At 52.4% G+C, this 20971-nt stretch overlaps 2 long non-coding RNA genes across 2 annotated transcripts; both read right to left on the bottom strand.

Moving 5' to 3' along the window:
- Window positions 1-8010: 8010 nt before the first annotated feature.
- On the bottom strand, window positions 8011-8749 carry LOC146237046 (uncharacterized). The gene is made up of 4 exons (XR_014740868.1): window positions 8701-8749; window positions 8457-8564; window positions 8299-8352; window positions 8011-8064 (listed from the first exon to the last, which is right to left on the bottom strand). It is a non-coding gene; the product is annotated as an uncharacterized LOC146237046 (long non-coding RNA).
- Window positions 8750-12337: 3588 nt separating this feature from the next.
- LOC146237045 (uncharacterized) lies at window positions 12338-13446 on the bottom strand. The gene is made up of 3 exons (XR_014740901.1): window positions 13338-13446; window positions 13006-13059; window positions 12338-12383 (listed from the first exon to the last, which is right to left on the bottom strand). It is a non-coding gene; the product is annotated as an uncharacterized LOC146237045 (long non-coding RNA).
- Window positions 13447-20971: the final 7525 nt, after the last annotated feature.

Genomic DNA, 20971 nt, shown 5'->3' with positions numbered 1-20971 from the left:
GGAGGACAGCATCACCGACCAAGGTGATCTTTGTTTACGTTTCATCAAAACTCCCGACGACAGCAGGGTTCCCTGCTCTTGCTTCTTCCCAGATCGTTTTCATAAGTAAGGACTTGTCCCTGAACATGCCCAGTGACATACAGGTTAAACAAACAAACCTACCTGATCTCCCTTTCCTCCTGCCGGGCCCTCCACACCTGTCAGTCCCGGGACTCCCTGAAGCCACAAGAGAACCGTCAACACCACCCTGACATGACCTTTAAAAGATGACAGGTTCCTGTGAGGAACCCGACTGTGTGGATGGAGGGCGTTCTACTGGACCCACCTGCTGTCCATCCAGCCCAGGGGGCCCCATGTCCCCTGCAGAGCCTAGCATCCCCTGGGAGACGAACCAAGACAGCGACCGGGAATCAGGGATTAGTTAGTATGTCTCCTTCATGATAATGTAGATCATCTTTCACCATGTCTCCTTCATGATAATGTAGATCATCTATCACCATGTCTCCTTCATGATAATGTAGTTCATCTATCACCATGTCTCCTTCATGATAATGTAGATCATCTATCACCATGTCTCCTACAGTATCGTATGGATCGTATGTACTAACCAGGTCTCCTCTCTCCCCCGCTGGTCCATGTAATCCATCGGCTCCTTGCATGCCCTGGAAAACAGCGTCTCACAGCTCAAGGCACAGATCAAATAAAGATAGACTAGTCGGTATTGGAACGATTACGACAGAATCTTTTCCTAAACGTTGGTGGTATGCAGGTGCCGCACAATGTTGAAAAACAGCTCCCACTCACCAGAGTTCCAGAGGGGCCGTCTGCGCCTGGTGCCCCCAGGGGGCCTCTCCCTCCCCTGGGCCCCGGCTTCCCCAAGCTCCCATCTGGTCCCGCAAGGCCTGGAGGGCCCTGGAAAAACACACACATATTATCCATCCACATACAGGTCATCTATCACCTCATGGCGCTGCTGAGAGGACAGTGTTCAGACTGACAAGTGTTATCACTCACAGGAGGGCCGTCGATCCCTTTGGATCCCAGATCTCCATGCCGACCCTGGGAGGAAAACAAGCCAGGGTCAGCAACAGATGCACATGCTGTGCACGCTACCACAGACAATGGAATCTGTTCCTGTGTTTGTTCCCTGTGGAGGGAGTGTTTCTGGGAAATGTAGTTCTTTTGAGTTGATTTCTCACCTGAGGTCCCGAGGGCCCTCTCTCTCCAGGTGAACCTGGCACACCCTGAAAAACACAGACAGGTCACCCACAGACGAGCCACTAGTACACACACACACACACACACACACACACACACGGCCAGCTGGTGTGCTGAGGAAGCGGTCCATTACAGCATGATCACACCCAGTCCAACAATAACATCTCAGTTTAACAATTAACACATTCAAATACAGAGCAATGAAATCGACATGGTAAGGCAATGTGCTATATAAATAAAGTCATCTTCTTCTTCTTATAATGATCTCAAGGTCAACATCCTCAACAGTCTGGTGAAGCTCCATGAGCACTGCGGCTACTTACTGGAGGCCCTGGCTTCCCTGCTGGGCCTGGGAGGCCTCTGAGCCCCGTCTCACCCTGCAACACACACCAGACGGGATGTCACGTGATGTCATCAGACGTGATGTCACGTGATGTCATCAACCATGTGGTGATGTGATGTCATCAAGCATGTGATGTCACGTGATGTCATCAGACGGGATGTCACGTGATGTCATCAACCATGTGGTGATGTGATGTCATCAAGCATGTGATGTCACGTGATGTCATCAGACGGGATGTCACGTGATGTCATCAACCATGTGGTGATGTGATGTCATCAAGCATGTGATGTCACGTGATGTCATCAGACGGGATGTCACGTGATGTCATCAACCATGTGGTGATGTGATGTCATCAAGCATGTGATGTCATGTGATGTCATCAAGCATGTGGTGTCAGCAAACATGTGGTGATGTGATGTCATCAAGCATGTGATGTCATGTGATGTCATCAAGCATGTGGTGTCAGCAAACATGTGGTGATGTGATGTCATCAAGCATGTGATGTCATCAAACAACCGTAAAACACACAAGACTCAAACACCACCACGTTTAGACCATTTGAACGTCTTACGACACAGTTGCCTCTGTGTGTATTTGGGTCATCACAGAGCACGAGTGTAGAGTAGGTCCTAAAGAAGGAGGGGCCTCACCCTTTCACCCATGTGACCTGATGTCCCGCGCATTCCCACGTTTCCTGGGAGACCCTGAAGGAGAGAGCAGCAGCACGTGAGACAGGGGCAACACGCCACGCTTTCATATGCGTGTGACGTGTGTGTTGACGGACCTCGAGTGTCCTCACATTGCAGCGATTACAAGACAAACAGGAACACACACTCTGCTGCGTGAGCAGAGGTGGAGGGACATGTACGGCCGTCACGAGCTTCACTTACATACATGCCTACTGGCCCCTGGGAGCCCTCCAAGCCTGGCTTTCCAGTGAAGCCCTGGAGGAAGAAGACGCAGCAAAGCACACACACACCCACGTATGCACATACAAACACACAGACACGCACGTACACACATAAGCATAGACACAAACACACGTATACATATATAATGATACACTATTATCAACATGTACTGTACAAAAAGCGCAGTGTGGGACTCACCCTGTCTCCAGGTGGGCCAGGGGGGCCCTGTGGCCCCAGTTGCCCAGGTAGACCCTGCCAGAGAGACAGCATTCACTCTCACTGTGATGAGGGGCCCTGGCCCTGTTTACACTGTGATGAGGGGCCCTAGGCCTGTTTACTCTGTGATGAGGGGCCCTAGCCCTGTTTACACTGTGATGAGGGGCCCTAGCCCTGCTTACACTGTGATGAGGGGCCCTAGCCTTGCTTACACTGTGATGAGGGGCCCTAGGCCTGTTTACACTGTGATGAGGGGCCCTAGGCCTGTTTACTCTGTGATGAGGGGCCCTAGCCCTGCTTACACTGTGATGAGGGGCCCTAGGCCTGTTTACACTGTGATGAGGGGCCCCTAGGCCTGTTTACACTGTGTTGAGGGGCCCTAGGCCTGTTAACACTGTGATGAGGGGCCCTAGGCCTGTTTACACTGTGATGAGGGGCCCTAGCCCTGTTTACACTGTGATGAGGGGCCCTAGCCCTGCTTACACTGTGATTAACTGCTTTAAATACCCTTCAGTGACAGATGGATGACATGTCTTACCGGCTGTCCTGGGGGTCCGTCCGGACCTGGTGCTCCAGCAATGCCCTGGAACCCCTGGAGGAGCAGAGGAGAGGAGGAGCAGAGGAGAGGAGGAGAGGAGGAGACGAGGTGCGGAGGAGAGGAGGAGCAGAGGAGAGGGGATAGGAGGAGGAGCAGAGGAGAGGAGGAGCGGAGGAGCAGAGGAGAGGAGGAGCGGAGGAGCAGAGGAGCGGAGGAGAGGAGGAGCAGAGGAGAAGAGGAGCAGAGGAGAGGAGGAGCGGAGGAGCGGAGGAGAGGAGGAGTGGAGGAGCAGAGGAGCAGAGGAGAAGAGGAGAGGAGGAGCGGAGGAGAGGAGAGGAGGAGGAGAGGAGGAGCAGAGGAGAGGAGGAGCGGAGGAGAGGAAGAGCGGAGGAGCGGAGGAGAGGAGGAGCGGAGGAAAGGAGGAGAGGAGGAGAGGAGGAGCGGAGGAGAGGAGGAGAGGAGGAGCGGAGGAGAGGAGGAGCGGAGGAGCGGAGGAGCGGAGGAGCGGAGGAACGGAGGAACGGAGGAGAGGAGGAGAGGAGGAGCGGAGGAGAGGAGAGGAGGAGGAGAGGAGGAGCAGAGGAGAGGAGGAGCGGAGGAGAGGAAGAGCGGAGGAGCGGAGGAGAGGAGGAGCGGAGGAGAGGAGGAGAGGAGGAGAGGAGGAGCGGAGGAGAGGAGGAGAGGAGGAGCGGAGGAGAGGAGGAGCGGAGGAGCGGAGGAGCGGAGGAGCGGAGGAACGGAGGAACGGAGGAGAGGAGGAGAGGAGGAGCGGAGGAGAGGAGGAGAGGAGGAGAGGAGGAGCAGATCACCAGAGGTAAACATGGCTGCAGTGAAGGAAGACAAGAACTGACAAACCTGAGAGAGTTGTAGCTAGTCCTACTGCCTGTGACAAACCTGAGAGAGTTGTAGCTAGTCCTACTGCCTGTGACAAACCTGAGAGAGTTGTAGCTAGTCCTACTGCCTGTGACAAACCTGAGACAGTTGTAGCTAGTCCTACTGCCTGTGACAAACCTGAGACAGTTGTAGCTAGTCCTACTGCCTGTGACAAACCTGAGAGTTGTAGCTAGGCCTACTGCCTGTGACAAACCTGAGAGAGTTGTAGCTAGTCTACTGCCTGTGAGAAACCTGAGAGAGTTGTAGCTAGTCCTACTGCCTGTGACAAACCTGAGAGAGTTGTAGCTAGTCCTACTGTCTGTGACAAACCTGAGAGAGTTGTAGCTAGTCTACTGCCTGTGACAAACCTGAGAGAGTTGTAGCTAGTCTACTGCCTGTGACAAACCTGAGAGAGTTGTAGCTAGTCTACTGCCTGTGAGAGCAGAGTCGCTGGGAACTTTACAATGCAAATACATCACTAATGGGAATTGATGACGCAACACAATAATGCATCACTGGTGGTTGATTCCATAAACAACTGAGTGGATTAATTTAGGGTAAATTGTTGCTCAATCGTCTGATTAATTTGTTAGCAATTATGAGTAAATTGGATCAAATGTACCGTGCGCAGTAATAGGACTACTGGATTATGACGTTTAAAGAGTTCTTTAGCTTGAGTAATATGTTCGTTTTTGTTAATGAAACCTCTTAGTGGTGTAACCATGGTAACACAGTTGGATCATGAACCATGGATTGACTTTAATACACAACAGCTCATCCCTGTCTGTGTAACAGACCTGCAGATGTGAAGATAACCCTGAGGTAAACACTGGACACAATTCCACTAAACATGATTATAATCAACCTATCCTCATGTCCTTTATCTCCCTGTGGTGTTATTAGATCATAACACAGAACACTGTCCAGGTCACCAGGTCAGTCATCCTTTTTCATCATCATTAATCCACATCATAAAATATATAATTCACATCCCTCATATTCAGCGGTTGACAAGCCTGTGAGGGGACTGCATGTGTGTGTGCTGATGCAATAGCTTCACTGACCAACCACACACACTTCTAACTCTCCCACACACTCATAAACACCCACAAACACACACTCCTAACCCATACACACACTCCTAACCCATACACACACTCCTAACCCATACACACACTCCTTACCCACACACACACACACTCCTAACTCCCCCCCACACACTCCTAACCCCCCCCCACACACACACACACACACACACGTGTTCACAGCACACCCGTTAACGAGCCTAGGGACACACCTGATCCCGTTAACTAGACGGTAGCAGGTACTTTCCTGCCCTGTTAAAATTTGGCCTTCAGCTGAGTTTGTTGTGATTGGCTGCTCGTGAACACCGTAAAACGGCATCATATAATCCGAGGGGGTTACTTGTAAAAATGTGATAAGGTGTTTTCATTAGCTGGGGGGGCTGTCGTCCTGGCCTCAGGGCTTAGGGGAAGGAGCCCGTGATGTCATTGAGGGTGCACTACAAGTCACTGGAAGACTGACCAGCGTGCTAGTCTGGTCCAACACTGGAAGACTGACCAGCGTGCTAGTCTGGTCCAACACTGGAAGACTGACCAGCGTGCTAGTCTGGTCCAACACTGGAAGACTGACCAGCGTGCTAGTCTGGTCCAACACTGGAAGACTGACCAGCGTGCTAGTCTGGTCCAACACTGGAAGACTGACCAGCGTGCTAGTCTGATCCAACACTGGAAGACTGACCAGCGTGCTAGTCTGGTCCAACATTGGAAGACTGAACAGCGTGCTAGTCTGGTCCAACACTGGAAGACTGACCAGCGTGCTAGTCTGGTCCAACACTGGAAGACTGACCAGCATGCTAGTCTGGTCCAACACTGGAAGACTGACCAGCGTGCTAGTCTGGTCCAACACTGGAAGACTGACCAGCGTGCTAGTCTGGTCCAACACTGGAAGACTGACCAGCGTGCTAGTCTGGTCCAACACTGGAAGACTGACCAGCGTGCTAGTCTGGTCCAACACTGGAAGACTGACCAGCGTGCTAGTCTGGTCCAACACTGGAAGACTGACCAGCGTGCTAGTCTGGTCCAACACTGGAAGACTGACCAGCGTGCTAGTCTGGTCCAACACTGGAAGACTGAACAGCGTGCTAGTCTGATCCAACACTGGAAGACTGACCAGCGTGCTAGTCTGGTCCAACATTGGAAGACTGAACAGCGTGCTAGTCTGGTCCAACACTGGAAGACTGACCAGCGTGCTAGTCTGGTCCAACACTGGAAGACTGACCAGCGTGCTAGTCTGGTCCAACACTGGAAGACTGACCAGCGTGCTAGTCTGGTCCAACACTGGAAGACTGACCAGCGTGCTAGTCTGGTCCAAAACTGGAAGACTGACCAGCGTGCTAGTCTGGTCCAACACTGGAAGACTGACCAGCGTGCTAGTCTGATCCAACACTGGAAGACTGACCAGCGTGCTAGTCTGGTCCAACATTGGAAGACTGAACAGCGTGCTAGTCTGGTCCAACACTGGAAGACTGACCAGCGTGCTAGTCTGGTCCAACACTGGAAGACTGACGACAGGGCTGCGGTATGTATGTTGCTTAGAAGTGTCTCACCACTGGCCCTTCACTGCCGGCGATGCCCACCGCTCCAGAGAAGCCCTAGAAACACAAGAAAAAACTATCAGTGGAGCCACACACAGTGACGACACGTCTGGGGGTCACCTGTGGGCTGAGGAGCCGCACGTCCAACCACACTACCTTTAACATCGTGCAGGAAGCTTGAAATAAATCAACGCTACCGTCATGTAACAACGTTTATTGTCTGGCAAAGTGGACGAGAGTCGAATGGAGGTTGATGAGTGTGGAGGCGAAACAGGAAATCTGCAGTGTGTGATAGAGATCGTGCTTGAATGCAGCGCGCCCTCTCAGCGACAGCGCTCGCAACACTGCCCTCTGCTGTCCAGAACCGGAACTGCAACAACACAGGTCCGAACAACGAGCAGGTTGAATACGTTTAGAACCAAACTCAGATCCAGTTCGACCCAATCGAACTGCAACTGTTTGAAACATGTTTCACGAGCTGTGAGGTCAGTCTACGCAGGAGGGCCCAGGCGCGACAGCAGGCGAGGAGGTGCTACGAGGTGTCGACGACAGCAGGCGAGGAGGTGCTACGAGGTGTCGACGACAGCAGGCGAGGAGGTGCTACGAGGTGTCGACGACAGCGCGCTGACATTCAAGACTGGAAGGGTGTGTTCATGGTTTGGAAATATGATATAGAATGGGAACCTGTGTACCAGGCTTTCCTTCTGCTCCCTCTGTCCCAGCAGGCCCTGGTAAACCCTGTCAGAGACAAGAGCACACACACACACAAACATTGCTACAACTCTTTTCAGAATGTAATATTTATACTGTGGCATTGGATCAATGATGGAGAAACAGCATCTGTTGCTGTAAAAGCTTAGTTCAGGTAAATCTGTCTAAAACAGCGATGTAGCGATGCGCTCCCTGATCACCAGGACGACAGAGTACTCACTGGAGGACCAGGTTGACCAGCGGGACCTCTCTGTCCAGAGCGGCCCTGAGGAGAGGAGAAGCTGCCGTTACTACAGAGCCACACCCACAGGAACACAGCCACACCCACAGCAAGAAGTATAGTTCACTGTCACAGTGCACAGCATAGTCCAGTAGAGTCCAGTAGAGTCCGGTAGAGTCCGGTAGAGTCCGGTAGAGTCCAGTAGAGTCCAGTAGAGTCCAGTAGAGTTCAGTAGAGTTCAGTAGAGTCCAGTAGAGTCCAGTAGAGTTCAGTAGAGTCCAGTAGAGTCCAGTAGAGTCCAGTAGAGTTCAGTAGAGTCCAGTAGAGTCCAGTAGAGTTCAGTAGAGTCCAGTAGAGTCTTACCTTGGTTCCTCTGGGTCCTAGTTTTCCACTCCGTCCGTCCAGTCCTCTGTGTCCCTTCAAAATGAGATATTTATTAGAATGACTTATTCTTATTATATTTGTACATGTTATTAGTTATTCATGAGAATATTTAATCGGGTTTGGAATCTACAGCTCTCTCTCCATCTCTCTGAGCTGGGTGAGATTGATTTGAGATCAAGGTACTGTAGCATGCATGCTGATAGCTCAAGTGAGCTTCATCGAACTTGAAAATACGTTTGACGTTTTAAAAACAGAATGGCAGCTGACCTTTAACCCCTCTCTGCCCAGTCTCCCTTGAGGGCCGGTGTCTCCGATCTCCCCCTGTGCCAGGAAAGGAATCACACACACAGGAGACGATGAGCAGGGTGGGCTGACCATCCAGCGACTGAGGAAGCGCTGTGTCACTGCAGGTAGAGTCAGCACACCTCCAAGCCTTTGATGCCGGGTTGACCTTTGAACCCTGGGAACCCAGGGAAGCCGGCAGAACCACTCTCTCCTTGACGACCCCGAATACCAGACGCCCCATCAAACCCCTGGAAGGGGCGGGTGTGGGGGGTGGTAAGCAGTAAGGACAGGACAGTTTGTTAGGTAACATTCGTGTCTTGTAAATCAACAGGGAAAGGGGCAAAGATGGATTTCAGGACTACGGCGCACGCATGGGACTCTTACCCTGTCTCCCTTTGGTCCAGGGTCACCTTGGTCTCCGTGAGGACCTCTGTTGCCCTGGGGAAAGGTCAGGGGTCAACAGGTCAAGGTTTTACAGGTCAAGGTCAAGTGAGAGAGAGAGAGAGAGAGAGAGAGAGAGAGAGAGAGAGAGAGAGAGAGAGAGAGAGAGAGAGGGGGGGGGGGGGGGGGGTTCAGACCAGGGATTACATTGGTCAGACTTGGGAAGCCTGTTACTTACAGGGATGCCGAGAAACCCCATTGGTCCTCTTGTTCCCGGAACACCCTGGAACCAATCAGGAACAGAGAAGGGATTTGTGAGGTTGTTGTACTTAGTGTCTGGTTGGTCTGTAGACTGTACAGTACAACATAAAGTACTATATGTTTCATTTTAGAGCTTGTATTCTTTGACTTTGTCTGCGCTGTTGGAGTAGCCTAAAAATCACAATTTAATTTCCAAAACTATGAATATATGACATATATGAAAACAACCTAAATACAGCTTTGTTAAACTGACCATCGCCTGCGACAATCAGGGACAGAGGAAGGATTCCTGAGTGTCCTGTTGTTCTGAAGGCTGAACAGCGCTGCACTAAACATTATACATGTAGTATATCTATAGTTACGCTGATCGTGGACTGGAGCCGTCACTAAAAGCCATGCTGAAGCACACATGCACACCAGCTGCTGGTTTACAGTTCCTCCAACAGTCAGATTTAGTAGATACTGTCGTCATTCCTACTTCAAAGTGACCCAGGGCCACTTTCCCCCTCATGACCCTCTTCCCAGGGTCTCTCATCAGCTGTGAGGAGGAGCAGAGACGGATCAGGTGACACCCAGGGCTGGGGGCTAGGACCCAGGCAGAGGGCCACCACCACAGTCTGATGTAGACCACCACAGTCTGATGAACACCACCACAGTCTGATGTAGACCACCACAGTCTGATGAACACCACCACAGTCTGACGTAGACCACCACAGTCTGATGAACACCACCACAGTCTAATGAACACCACCACAGTCTGATGAACACCACCACAGTCTGATGTAGACCACCACAGTCTGATGAACACCACCACAGTCTGATATAGACCACCACAGTCTGATGAACACCACCACAGTCTGATGTAGACCACCACAGTCTGATGTAGACCACCACAGTCTGATATAGACCACCACAGTCTGATGTAGACCACCACAGTCTGATATAGACCACCACAGTCTGATGTAGACCACCACAGTCTGATGAACACCACCACAGTCTGATGTACATCACTACTGTGTAATGGACTTATCCATCGCCACTCCTACACTTTATATTTAAAACTATTCCTGATCTTTACTGGCTCCCGAACCGCTGCTCGTGTTTTACAATTAACATGATTTATTTTTACAATTCTTGTCTGCTAACTGTGACCCTTTTGAACAGTTTGGTTACTCACCATTGGGCCCTCAAACCCCGGCTCCCCTCGGACTCCCTTAGGCCCTGAGGACCCCTGGGGTGCACGGTCAGAAGAGGTGGTCACCACAGGAGTGGTGAGAGAGGATGAGAGAGGATGAGAGAGGAGTGAGAGAGGATGAGAGAGGGGTGAGAGAGGATGAGAGAGGATGAGAGAGGATGAGAGAGGATGAGAGAGGATGAGAGAGGATGAGAGAGGGGTGAGAGAGGATGAGAGAGGATGAGAGAGAGGGGTGAGAGAGGGGTGAGACAGGAGTGAGACAGGGGAAACATCTTTGAATGTCTTCAGCATCAAGCATACCGACACTGGTTTAACTCAACCCGAAAAATACATTAGGAGTAACTTATCTGCATGCACTTGATGAAAGAATTAGGAGAGAGAGATACTAGATATACAGCACCTACATGTCTTCAGTAACCAGAGACCAACAAGTCACCCCATATGTTCTTTAAAAGCCAGGGTTTACAAGAGACGAGTTCATGAACTTTATGAGAGAGTGAGGAGGGGGGGAGGGGGGACACTTACAGGGTCACCTTTAGGACCAGGAAGTCCGCCCAGCCCAGTCAGTCCCTGTCAACACACAAACACACTACACGTCACCTTTGTCCTCAGCCACTTCCTGGTTCAAAATGACTTTTGAAAATTGCGATGGCGACGGTTTCCCAGAGATTCAAGTACAGCACGAGTCTGACTGACCTGGGTCCCTCTGGGTCCTGGAGGTCCAGTGCATCCCTCCAGCCCAAGGGGCCCCTGGGGAATCAAACACAAGACGTCACTCTGCTCTGGTCGCACTATGGTCCAAATAACTGCTTCATCTCATCAAAGGCTTTCCCCTTCAGACATCAACAAACTTATTAACGAAATGAGAGGAGAGAGGTGTACCTTGGGCCCTCTGGGGCCAACGCCTCCAGCCCCTCCCAGCTCCCCCTGGTGGACAGAACCAGGTTAGACACGCAGACTTAGGAAGAGGACAGTGATGGCTGACACTACTTTACAGGAATACATGGACACTAAAGTGGAAGTAATGGGTGATGAAGGGGGACTATCAACATGTTCATATTATCAACAACACAAATGAGGCTTCACCCAGTTCTATACTGCTCTATGTGAGATGTATGATTAGTGGGATCAGATGGCTGAGCGGTTAGGGAGTCGGACTATCAATCAGAAGGTTGTTGGTTCAATTCCCGGCCATGCCAAGTGACGTTGTGTCCTTGGGCAAGGCACTTCACCCTACTTGCCTCAGGGGGAATGTCCCTGTACTTACTGTAAGTCTCTCAGGATAAGAGCGTCTGCTAAATGTATGATATGTGCATCCCATGAATATACTATGTCTATATCTACATGAAATACATACAGTACCAGTCAAAAGTTTGGACACATTTTCCATTTTGACTGGCACTGTACATTGTATATAATGACATACGAATGATCACCATCTCACCTGAGACCCGTTCGCTCCCTGAGCGCCGACAGGACCAGTGAAACCAGACACTCCCTGAAGACAAACCAAACACACACTCAAACACACTGACAGAAGGCAGGGCTTGTCCCTCCTTCACATGGAGCTGGACGATGAAGCGGCTGCTGTAACTCACCACTGCCCCCGGTGGCCCTGGAGGACCGTCCAACCCGTTCTCCCCCTGCGGAAACAAATCAAACCTGGTTTGTTTAGCTCTCACAAGCAATGTCACAGAGGGCTTCACACACGCAAACACACAGGGAGGTCAACATCTACGTGGGTGAAGGTTTCTCCAGAGTGAGGCAGTGTTCCTCACCTCTGGCCCCTGGGTGCCCTCTGGGCCCAGCCTGCCTCGGACGCCCTGAGGACCCTGGACACAAACAGCACAGCAGAGAAGTGAGTCCATCAAGACTGCCTGGGCTGAGCTCAGCTTGAGGCGACACGTGTCGAGGAAACACACTTAACGGTCTAAACAGACACTTACCGGAGGGCCGACAAGGCCAGGGTGTCCATGTAAACCCTTGGAGCCCTACAGATGGAAACATAATTCAAGTTTTTTAAGAGTGAGCCCTAAGTTGTTGTAGTACCGTCTTTAGCCACTAAACGGCAGTGCACTCACACGACTTTGCAGAAAATGAGCAAACGGAAATGCTAATGTTTTTTTCAGGAAATACATATAAATAAATACAAATCAAAGTTTCTTTTTTCCAGTACTTTCTCGCCGGGCTCTCCTGCGTGTCCTCGCGGGCCCTTGGCTCCAGTGTGACCCTGAGACGAAGCAGAGAAACAGACGCAGAGGAACAGACGCAGAGGAACAGAAGCAGAGAAACAGTCCTCATCAGTAAGGATACGGCTGGGCATGGTCCTGACTGCACTCTGCACTCTGCAGCCAGTCCTCCAGACAGCACATATCCAGGAGCCAGGGTTAGGACCTGTCTACACTCTACTAGGGATGCACCCAATCCAGAGTTTTGGGGTTCGGCCAAAAATCCCCAAAACCAAATACCGAATCCTTCTCCCATCCTCAGTCCATTAACACAGTAAACACATTAATGAAGTAAACAACGTCCGCAGCAGAGCGTTTTTTTTGTTCTTTTTTTTTTTTTACTGTAAAAAAGACAAGAAGACAAGAGACACTTTTTCTGCTCACAAGTTCCATCGGTACTTTCTCTCAGCCTACTGCATTGAACGGTCCACCTACAGGTAAACACCTTCCCGTAATCAACGGCGGCATCATTATGTCGACCAGCGTAGCGCAAGCGTAGGGTTCGGTTTCGTTGGAAAATTTCTAAGGTTTGGCCAAATCCGAACCCCGTCAAAAATCTCTTGCTGAATGGCTCGCGTGACCATGTTTGAATGAGTGTGAGGGATGCTTGGGTCCAGAGCTCACCTCTTCCCCCTTCTGGCCCTGGGATCCAGGATCTCCTCGGTATCCCAGCGGGCCCTGGGCCAAACAAGACAACAACAACAGCGTCATCCACTCAGCCAGACATGAACCAAGCTCAGTGGTGAGAGCATTTGACTGAAGATTAAGAGGATGCCGGTTCAAATCTCCCCCTTGTCATCGCTTCGGATATGTCAAATCATTGGTTAAATGAATCCGTTCCAGGCCGGCATTACGATTCCCAACAGCTGATATGAGACATGGCAATGACGAGGTCATGGTGTACTGACTATTATAATATAATCAGTCTCCGGTGACCTATGACCTCTGACCCCTACCTGCGGTCCAGGAACGCCAGTTGAGCCAGAATGGCCGTCCTCTCCGTTCTGTCCATCTCTCCCAGGGAATCCCGCCTTGCCAGCTATTCCCCTGTCTCCACGGTCACCCTGCAACACAACACCACCATCACCACCATCACCACGGTCACCCTGCAACACAACACCACCATCACCACCATCACCACGGTCACCCTGCAACACAACACCACCATCATCACCATGGTCACCCTGCAACACAACACCACCTAACACTAACCCTCCTGCTGGCTGTCTCTCGGCTGAGTGGAGTGTTAAACTGTAGGCTCTGGGCGTGATGGGTTGTATACGTTCTAAAGGTGGCCAGGAGGATGAACGAGGTGTGGGCTTCTTGTGCTGCGTGCTGTGGGGGGAGAGGGGACCAGGGCGTGGGGGAGAGGGGACCAGGGGGTGGGGAGAGGGGACCAGGGGGTGGAGGAGAGGGGACCAGGGGGTGGGGGAGAGGGGACCAGGGCGTGGGGGAGAGGGGACCAGGGGGTGGAGGAGAGGGGACCAGGGGGTGGGGGAGAGGGGACCAGGGGGTGGGGGGTGGGGGAGAGGGGACCAGGGAGTGGAGGAGAGGGGACCAGGGAGTGGGGGAGACGGGCTTGGTTCCTGGGTCAGGTTTGCGAGTGTTTACCCACGGTCCAATGACCCGAAGGCTCTAGGTGTAGATGCTAGCGTGTGATTGGCTGGAAGAGACATGATATCTCCCTCTATGAAGACTGGGCATGGTATGAAAACGTAGCAAGATTGATGCGTACTGCATGTTTCACACACACACACACACACACACTCAAGCACACATGCACGCACTTGCGTACACAGAAACACACACACAAACATGCACACACACATTTCACCGGCCACGTGCATGCCCCAGTCCAGACACTGGAGGGTAGAGAGTTGGGAGGGAGAGGGGGGTGTTTACAGCTGTCCCAGACCTCACGCCTCTCTGATGTGGGTCTGTGTGGGTCGTGCCTCAGAGTCACAGCACGTTAGCAGTCAGTTCAGCTGAGGACGCTGACTCTCCAGGACAAACCCAGCGAAGGGGCTGACCCCAGAGGCTCTGTCCCCAGCCACACTGCCACCGTGGGCAGGGGAAGCTCCAGCGTTTGATTTGCGTTTTTGTTTGTGTGGTTGAGTGGGACGAGGGAGAGACTGAAAGGCTTAATACTTTTCGTTTTACGATCTGTTAAAACCAAAAGATTCAATCCAAAGTTGAATAAATGACATGTTTCATATTTCACTGGGGTACCCACAGAGAAGAAAATACAAAGTTTTCTTGGGATAAACACTTTTTAAATGGGGACAAAAAAGTAATCTTTGAAAAAAGGGCATTCAAATTCTCTCACAAATATGGAACCTCTTAATAAAAGCAATAAAACTTTTCATTTGTTGTTTTCCAGTAAAACTATAGTTACATCATTGGGAGTTGTGCAGTTATGCACAAACACACACACACAGTCACACACACATACAGTCACACACACAGACAGGCAGGTAGACAGGCAGACAGGTAGACAGGCAGACAGACAGACAGACAGACAGACAGACAGACAGGACAGGCAGGCAGACAGGCAGACAGGCAGACAGGCAGACAGACAGGCAGACAGGCAGACAGACAGACAGACAGACAGACAGGCAGACAGGCAGACAGGCAGACAGGCAGACAGACAGACAGACAGACAGACAGACAGACAGACAGGCAGACAGGCAGGCAGGCAGGCAGGCAGGCAGGCAGGCAGGCAGGCAGGCAGGCAGGCAGGCAGGCAGGCAGGCAGGCAGGCAGGCAGGCAGGCAGACAGGGTACTGACCATGTCTCCAGGTCGTCCTGGTGTCCCTGGATCCCCAGGTTCCCCCTGAGGCCCCTGGGTAAACAAGCCAGCCGTCACTCACCCCACAGTCTCCCGTAGCAACACACAGCACCTCCCCCTATCGGGCCCAGAACTCCCCAAACACAGAGCATCGATGACATCATGTGGTTATAGTAGCACAGCTGGTCAGGTGCTGCATGGGTCTCACCTGCGGTCCGGTCCTCCCCCCCTCTCCAGCTGGACCTGGTGGGCCCTGACTCGTCTGCAGCCCACAGAGAAGACACCAGGGTCAGGCTGAGGGAGCCATCACACACCCCACACACACACACTATACACACACCATACACACACACACACACACCACGGCACACTACCCAGGCTGAGGGAGCCATCACACACCCCACACACACACACTATACACACACCATACACACACACACACACACCACGGCACACTACCCAGGCTGAGGGAGCCATCACACACACCACACACACACACTATACATACTCATACACACCCCACACACACACACCATACACACACCATACACACACACACACACCACGGCACACTACCCAGGCTGAGGGAGCCATCACACACACACACACAGCCCAGACTGAGCAGGTTACCTCAGCTGGTCACGACATACTTACAGGCCAGCCAGCCTGGAGCAGCTGGAAGAAGGACGTTTGCTGAAAGAAGAGCGAGGAGGGAGTGTTTGAAATCACACGAAGCTTAAAAGACATGAGTCACATGACTAACAAACAGATTACTAATATTCCAGAACAGCTGTTCACAGATAACGTCTTACATAACAGCTATGAAAGGGCTCAGTGAGTTGGATGTGCTGATCCCTTCATCAGATCCAGACAGCAGTCTCCTTCGCTATGGAAACCAGCTGAGGACACTGCAAACCACCTTCTGCTTTCATGGGGGACGCGATACACTGTGACACAGACAGGACCCTCCGACCGGACGCCGCACGCAGCTCAGTAACCAATCACACAGCCTCTTTACACGCCCTCAGCATCTTTATCCAATAAGGTGGGTGCACTTTTCCATCCTGCTGATGTGGTGTTTTATACAGCCTGCAGCTGTGGCCTGGCTGGGGGGTGGGGGGGGGGGGGTCAACCCACGAGAGGACCAGAGCAGAGATCACACGAACCACACCTGCAAGGTGTCCAGACGCAACTGCCTCACAGCTGAAGAACACCTGGCATGGACCCTGGGCTGTGTACTAAAGGAGCTGTGTACCAAAGGAGCTGTGTACCAAAGGAGCTGTGTACCAAAGGAGCTGTGTACTAAAGGAGCTGTGTACTAAAGGAGCTGTGTACTATAGAAGCTGTGTACTAAAGGAGCTGTGTACCAAAGGAGCTGTGTACCAAAGGAGCTGTGTACTATAGGAGCTGTGTACTATAGGAGCTGTGTACTATAGGAGCTGTGTTCTAAAAGAGGCCCTGGATACCAAAGGAGCCCCAGGCTGCTCAGGTGACTCACCCTGAAAGCGGCCCAGTCCTCAGGGGCGTTTCTCCACAGGTAGAAGGAGGGTGTTCCAGGAGGGCCTGGGGGGCCTGGCTCCCCCCTCCGCCCAGGACGCCCCCCCACCCCCAGCTGACCCTGGGATGGACAGACAGACAGAGACAGAGTGAGAGAGTGTGTGTGTGTGTGAGAGAGAGAGAGAGAGAGAGAGAGAGAGAGAGAGAGAGAGAGAGACAGACAGACAGACAGACAGACAGACACAGAGAGACAGAGAGAGACAGAGAGAGACAAACAGAGACAGAGACGGAGACGGAGACGGAGAGACAGAGACAGAGACAGAGACAGAGACAGAGACAGAGACAGAGACAGAGACAGAGACAGAGACAGAGACAGAGACAGAGACAGAGACAGAGACAGAGACAGAGACAGACAGACAGACAGACAGACAGACAGACAGACAGACAGACAGACAGAGAGAGAGAGAGAGAGAGAGAGAGACAGACAGACAGACAGACAGAGACAGACAGAGACAGACAGAGACAGACAGAGACAGACAGAGGACACCCTCATTTAAGAACAACCGCTCATGCATATGACTGGAAACAGAGTAAGATATTCAGGATAGGCTCCCTGATCAAATCTGAATGATTTTCTTTAGCGGTATACTTCTCTACGCCCCTACCCCCCTGCCATCACTTGGCACTAGGCAGTTAGTGAACCCCTGAGCAAAAGATGTCCGACTTCTACATAAGCCCACAGTGTTGATATTAATGACCGGGCTGGAAGAGGAGGGAAGAGGAGGGGTTTAGGGTTATGAACACAATGTGGTTTGAAGCAAACTTGAGTCATTGAAATCTGTCTGCACCACAGAATAAATGCTCTGAGAATGCCGCAGGGTCGACAAGCCAACAGGACATTGAATCATAGATCGTTAGGTTGTGAACACACTCCACCTGAAGCTATAGTGAAGCCGGGCTCCTCTTACCTTGTCACCTTTGAACCCTGGAAAGCCATTGGGACCAGGGTGACCCTGCAGAAGGGGTGAAGTTCAGAGATTCAGAGTTGCTTGAGGAAAAGGCCCCTCATTGAAAACAGCTAAACCAATGTAAAATAGGTTGCCCGAAGCCAAATCGAACCGCAAACATAATGAACAAGAAAAAAACCTGATCTACAAAAAAAACTACAAAAACTACAAAAACTTCAGTGTGAATCAGTTGTATCTTGTGGAGTGAAACCGACTCCAACTGAATCGGTTAGAGCTTCCGCCAGGCCGGAGCGACAGGGTAAATCAGCGGGCGGATCCGCCGACCCCTGTTAACCTCTGGGTCACAGAGGTCTCTCCTGCTGCTGTCTGTGGAAGCCAAGAGCCATGAAGCCACTCCGTTTTAGTGCTCCTCCTCCAGAGTAGTTTAAGCTAAGAGGAGAGGGCCAGGCGTCCTGGTAGCTCGCAGTGTAAAAGCACCGCTAAGGCCAAGGCCAAACACAGGGACAGGGGTTTAAATCCAGCTCAGGCCCCTTCCTGCATGTCCCCCCCTTCCCTCCCTTCCTCTACAACTCTCCTATCAATAAATAGCCCCCCCCCCCCCTCCTCCCCAAAAAGCTAGTTAAGGAGCCAGAATTCTAGGTTGTTAGGGCCGGCGTGATACGGCAGTGCGTTGCCAGGGAAACCAGCTGCATGTCCAGCACATCCATCAGAAGACCATGTTCACCCCAGGTAAGGTCTAGTAACCGCCGCAGGATTGAAACGTAGTGCGGTGCAGGATTTGGACAGCTGGTTTCCGTTAGCACCGCCCCACCCCCCCCTCTCCCCACCCCCCCACCCCCCCTAAGCCTATAAAACCTAGTGATAGAAAGCAAAGGGGGATCGCATTACTCAGAAACAGCGCAACATCACACAAGTCCAATCAACACGTACGGTGGTGAAGGTTCCAGCAGCAGGAGTCCTGCTGTGCTGCATCTCCTCACACTCTATCACCTCTGAGGCTACGTGTGACGCGCAGCAGCGGGGAACTAAAACCCACATCAGAGCATCACCTGCCTTGGTTAGGCTCCACCCCCCTCCCCCCCCCCCCCTTCTGATGAAGTTTTTGGTTCTTGAGGAGGTCCAGAAGACCGTCTCTTCCTCTAGCCTCAGGGCCTGGAGGAGGTCCAGAAGACCGTCTCTTCCTCTAGCCTCAGGGCCTGGAGGAGGTCCAGAAGACCGTCTCTTCCTCTAGCCTCAGGTTCTGGAGGAGGTCCAGAAGACCGTCTCTTCCTCTAGCCTCAGGGCCTGGAGGAGGTCCAGAAGACCGTCTCTTCCTCTAGCCTCAGGGCCTGGAGGAGGTCCAGAAGACCGTCTCCAGGCTGACGTCCAGCCAGGCCAGAGCCTGCTCTACAGTGCAGAGGGAAGGCCAGTGCCTGGGGGAACCCCATCTCCCCCCCTCCTCCTCCTCCTCCCTCTCCTCTTCCCCCTCCTCCCCCTCCTCCACTACAGTCTGTATTCCTGGCCAGCAGGACATATTCCTTCATGTTCCCTCCTGCAGGGATGAATCCCAGCCGGGATGCAGAGCGATCCCAGGGTCTTTACGGACGCCCTGGCTCCAGGCCTCTCTCCAGACACGGCCAGATGTGCCATCTGGGCCTGGTTCTTGTAAAAACCGTCTCAAACCCAGACCTCTAATTGGGCCACGCCGAGGGGCTCTCTCTCAGTCTCCACCAATCGGACGGGACGCGGATGAACGTTTGCGGCGGTCGCGACTTGTGATTGATGCGTGGTCGGCGCTCGCGGTGAGAGGGAGAGCTCTGAGGTCGCCAACGTGAGGACAGCGACATCAAAGATGTGGGAAACGACTAACGATTGAACTGGATCGCTTGACTTTGATTACTCGCGGGTCCTGATTGATGGAGCGCAACTCTTGTGATCTCACAAGCCCAAACAGAATCCAGGTTTTCCTCCTTCAGAATTCCTCGCCCACTGTACTAAATGTGACGTCTTTCTATTGCAAACAGCAAAGCAAGACAAACATCTCCACACTAACTTCAAGCAGGGCACTGCAAATATCATGCTCTTCTCTATAAACCACACTTGACAAGAAGGAGGAGTAACACAAACCTCTAAGCCTGGAGGCCCCATCCTCCCTGGAGGTCCTCTCTTGAGGAGGTACTTCCTGCCGTCTGAGCCCAGGACCAGATCTCCCTCCCTGGATACGATGGTCACCGTGCCTGGGTGCTCCTGGCCTGGTGGAGCCAGCCCACCCTTCACGGTGGAGTCAGGCTGGCGGGGGCTATGCCCAGAGGGTGCCCCCACCTCGCTCTTCACGGGGGGCTCGGAGCTGGGGGAAGGGGGGCTCTGGGACGGCTTGTGCTCCACCCCCACCTCCACCTCCTCCCTCAATCTGTTGGAATCTAGATCATCTGGATCAACAGTGGTCTTCTCCAAGGGAAAGCCAGGCGAAGGCTTCTTGGCGCCCGAACCGGCATCCAGATCGATGATGACGTCTTCCGACGGTTTCCCGGGGAACCGTGTGGCCCCTCCCCTCCCCCCGGGATCCGAGTCCTTCTTGTCGGTAGTGATGTTCTCCTCAGAGAGTTTGGACGAGGACTCTGGCTTGCCTGCCTGCCCGCCCACGGCACCTGGGGAGGGGGGCTTCCACAGGGGGGTGAGGGGCCCCCCCTGGAAGAAGGGGTCGGCCAAGTCTGTGTCCTCGTCCACCACGAAGACGTCCCCACGTCCCACGGAACCTTTGTCGCGGCGCCCAGAGGGAACCGTCCCGTCTCCACGGTGACCTCCGCTGCGTGGCAACACTTCCTGTGGAGAGACAGGGATCTCGGGGTTGGCACTGTGCAGAGACTGCCATGATGCAACACAGGAGGAATGCCAATCCCTTACAGCCAACATGTTGTAGCTGTTCCCTCGCTGCGTACTCATGCGAATGGTAATCTGGGGGAATGTGTGTCTTTGAGAAGTCCAATAAACATCCGGCATGTTGTTTTGTTTTGTTGCTAAGACAGAAACATTGTCTTTTTAAGGTGAACCAGGCAGTCGGACACCAGCAAAACAAACAGACCGTATCCAAACTGTCTCCTTTATCTTCCTATACACATGCTCGCTCTCGCTCTCTCTCTCTCTGGACATTTACATTTACGTTACATTTAGTCATTTAGCAGACGCTCTTATCCAGAGCGACTTACTATAAGTACAGGGACATTTCCCCGAGGCAAGTAGGGTGAAGTGCCTTGCCCAAGGACACAACGTCATTTGGCTCAGCCGGGAATCTAACTAGCGACCTTCAGATTACTAGCCCGATTCCCTATCCACTCAGCCACCTGACTCCTGGTAGGAG

This window comes from Hypomesus nipponensis, chromosome 22 (genome assembly GCF_054491055.1).
Source record: "Hypomesus nipponensis isolate SF chromosome 22, ASM5449105v1, whole genome shotgun sequence".
Classification (NCBI taxonomy): Eukaryota; Metazoa; Chordata; class Actinopteri; order Osmeriformes; family Osmeridae; genus Hypomesus; species Hypomesus nipponensis.
This window is presented reverse-complemented; position numbering and strand designations above follow the sequence as displayed.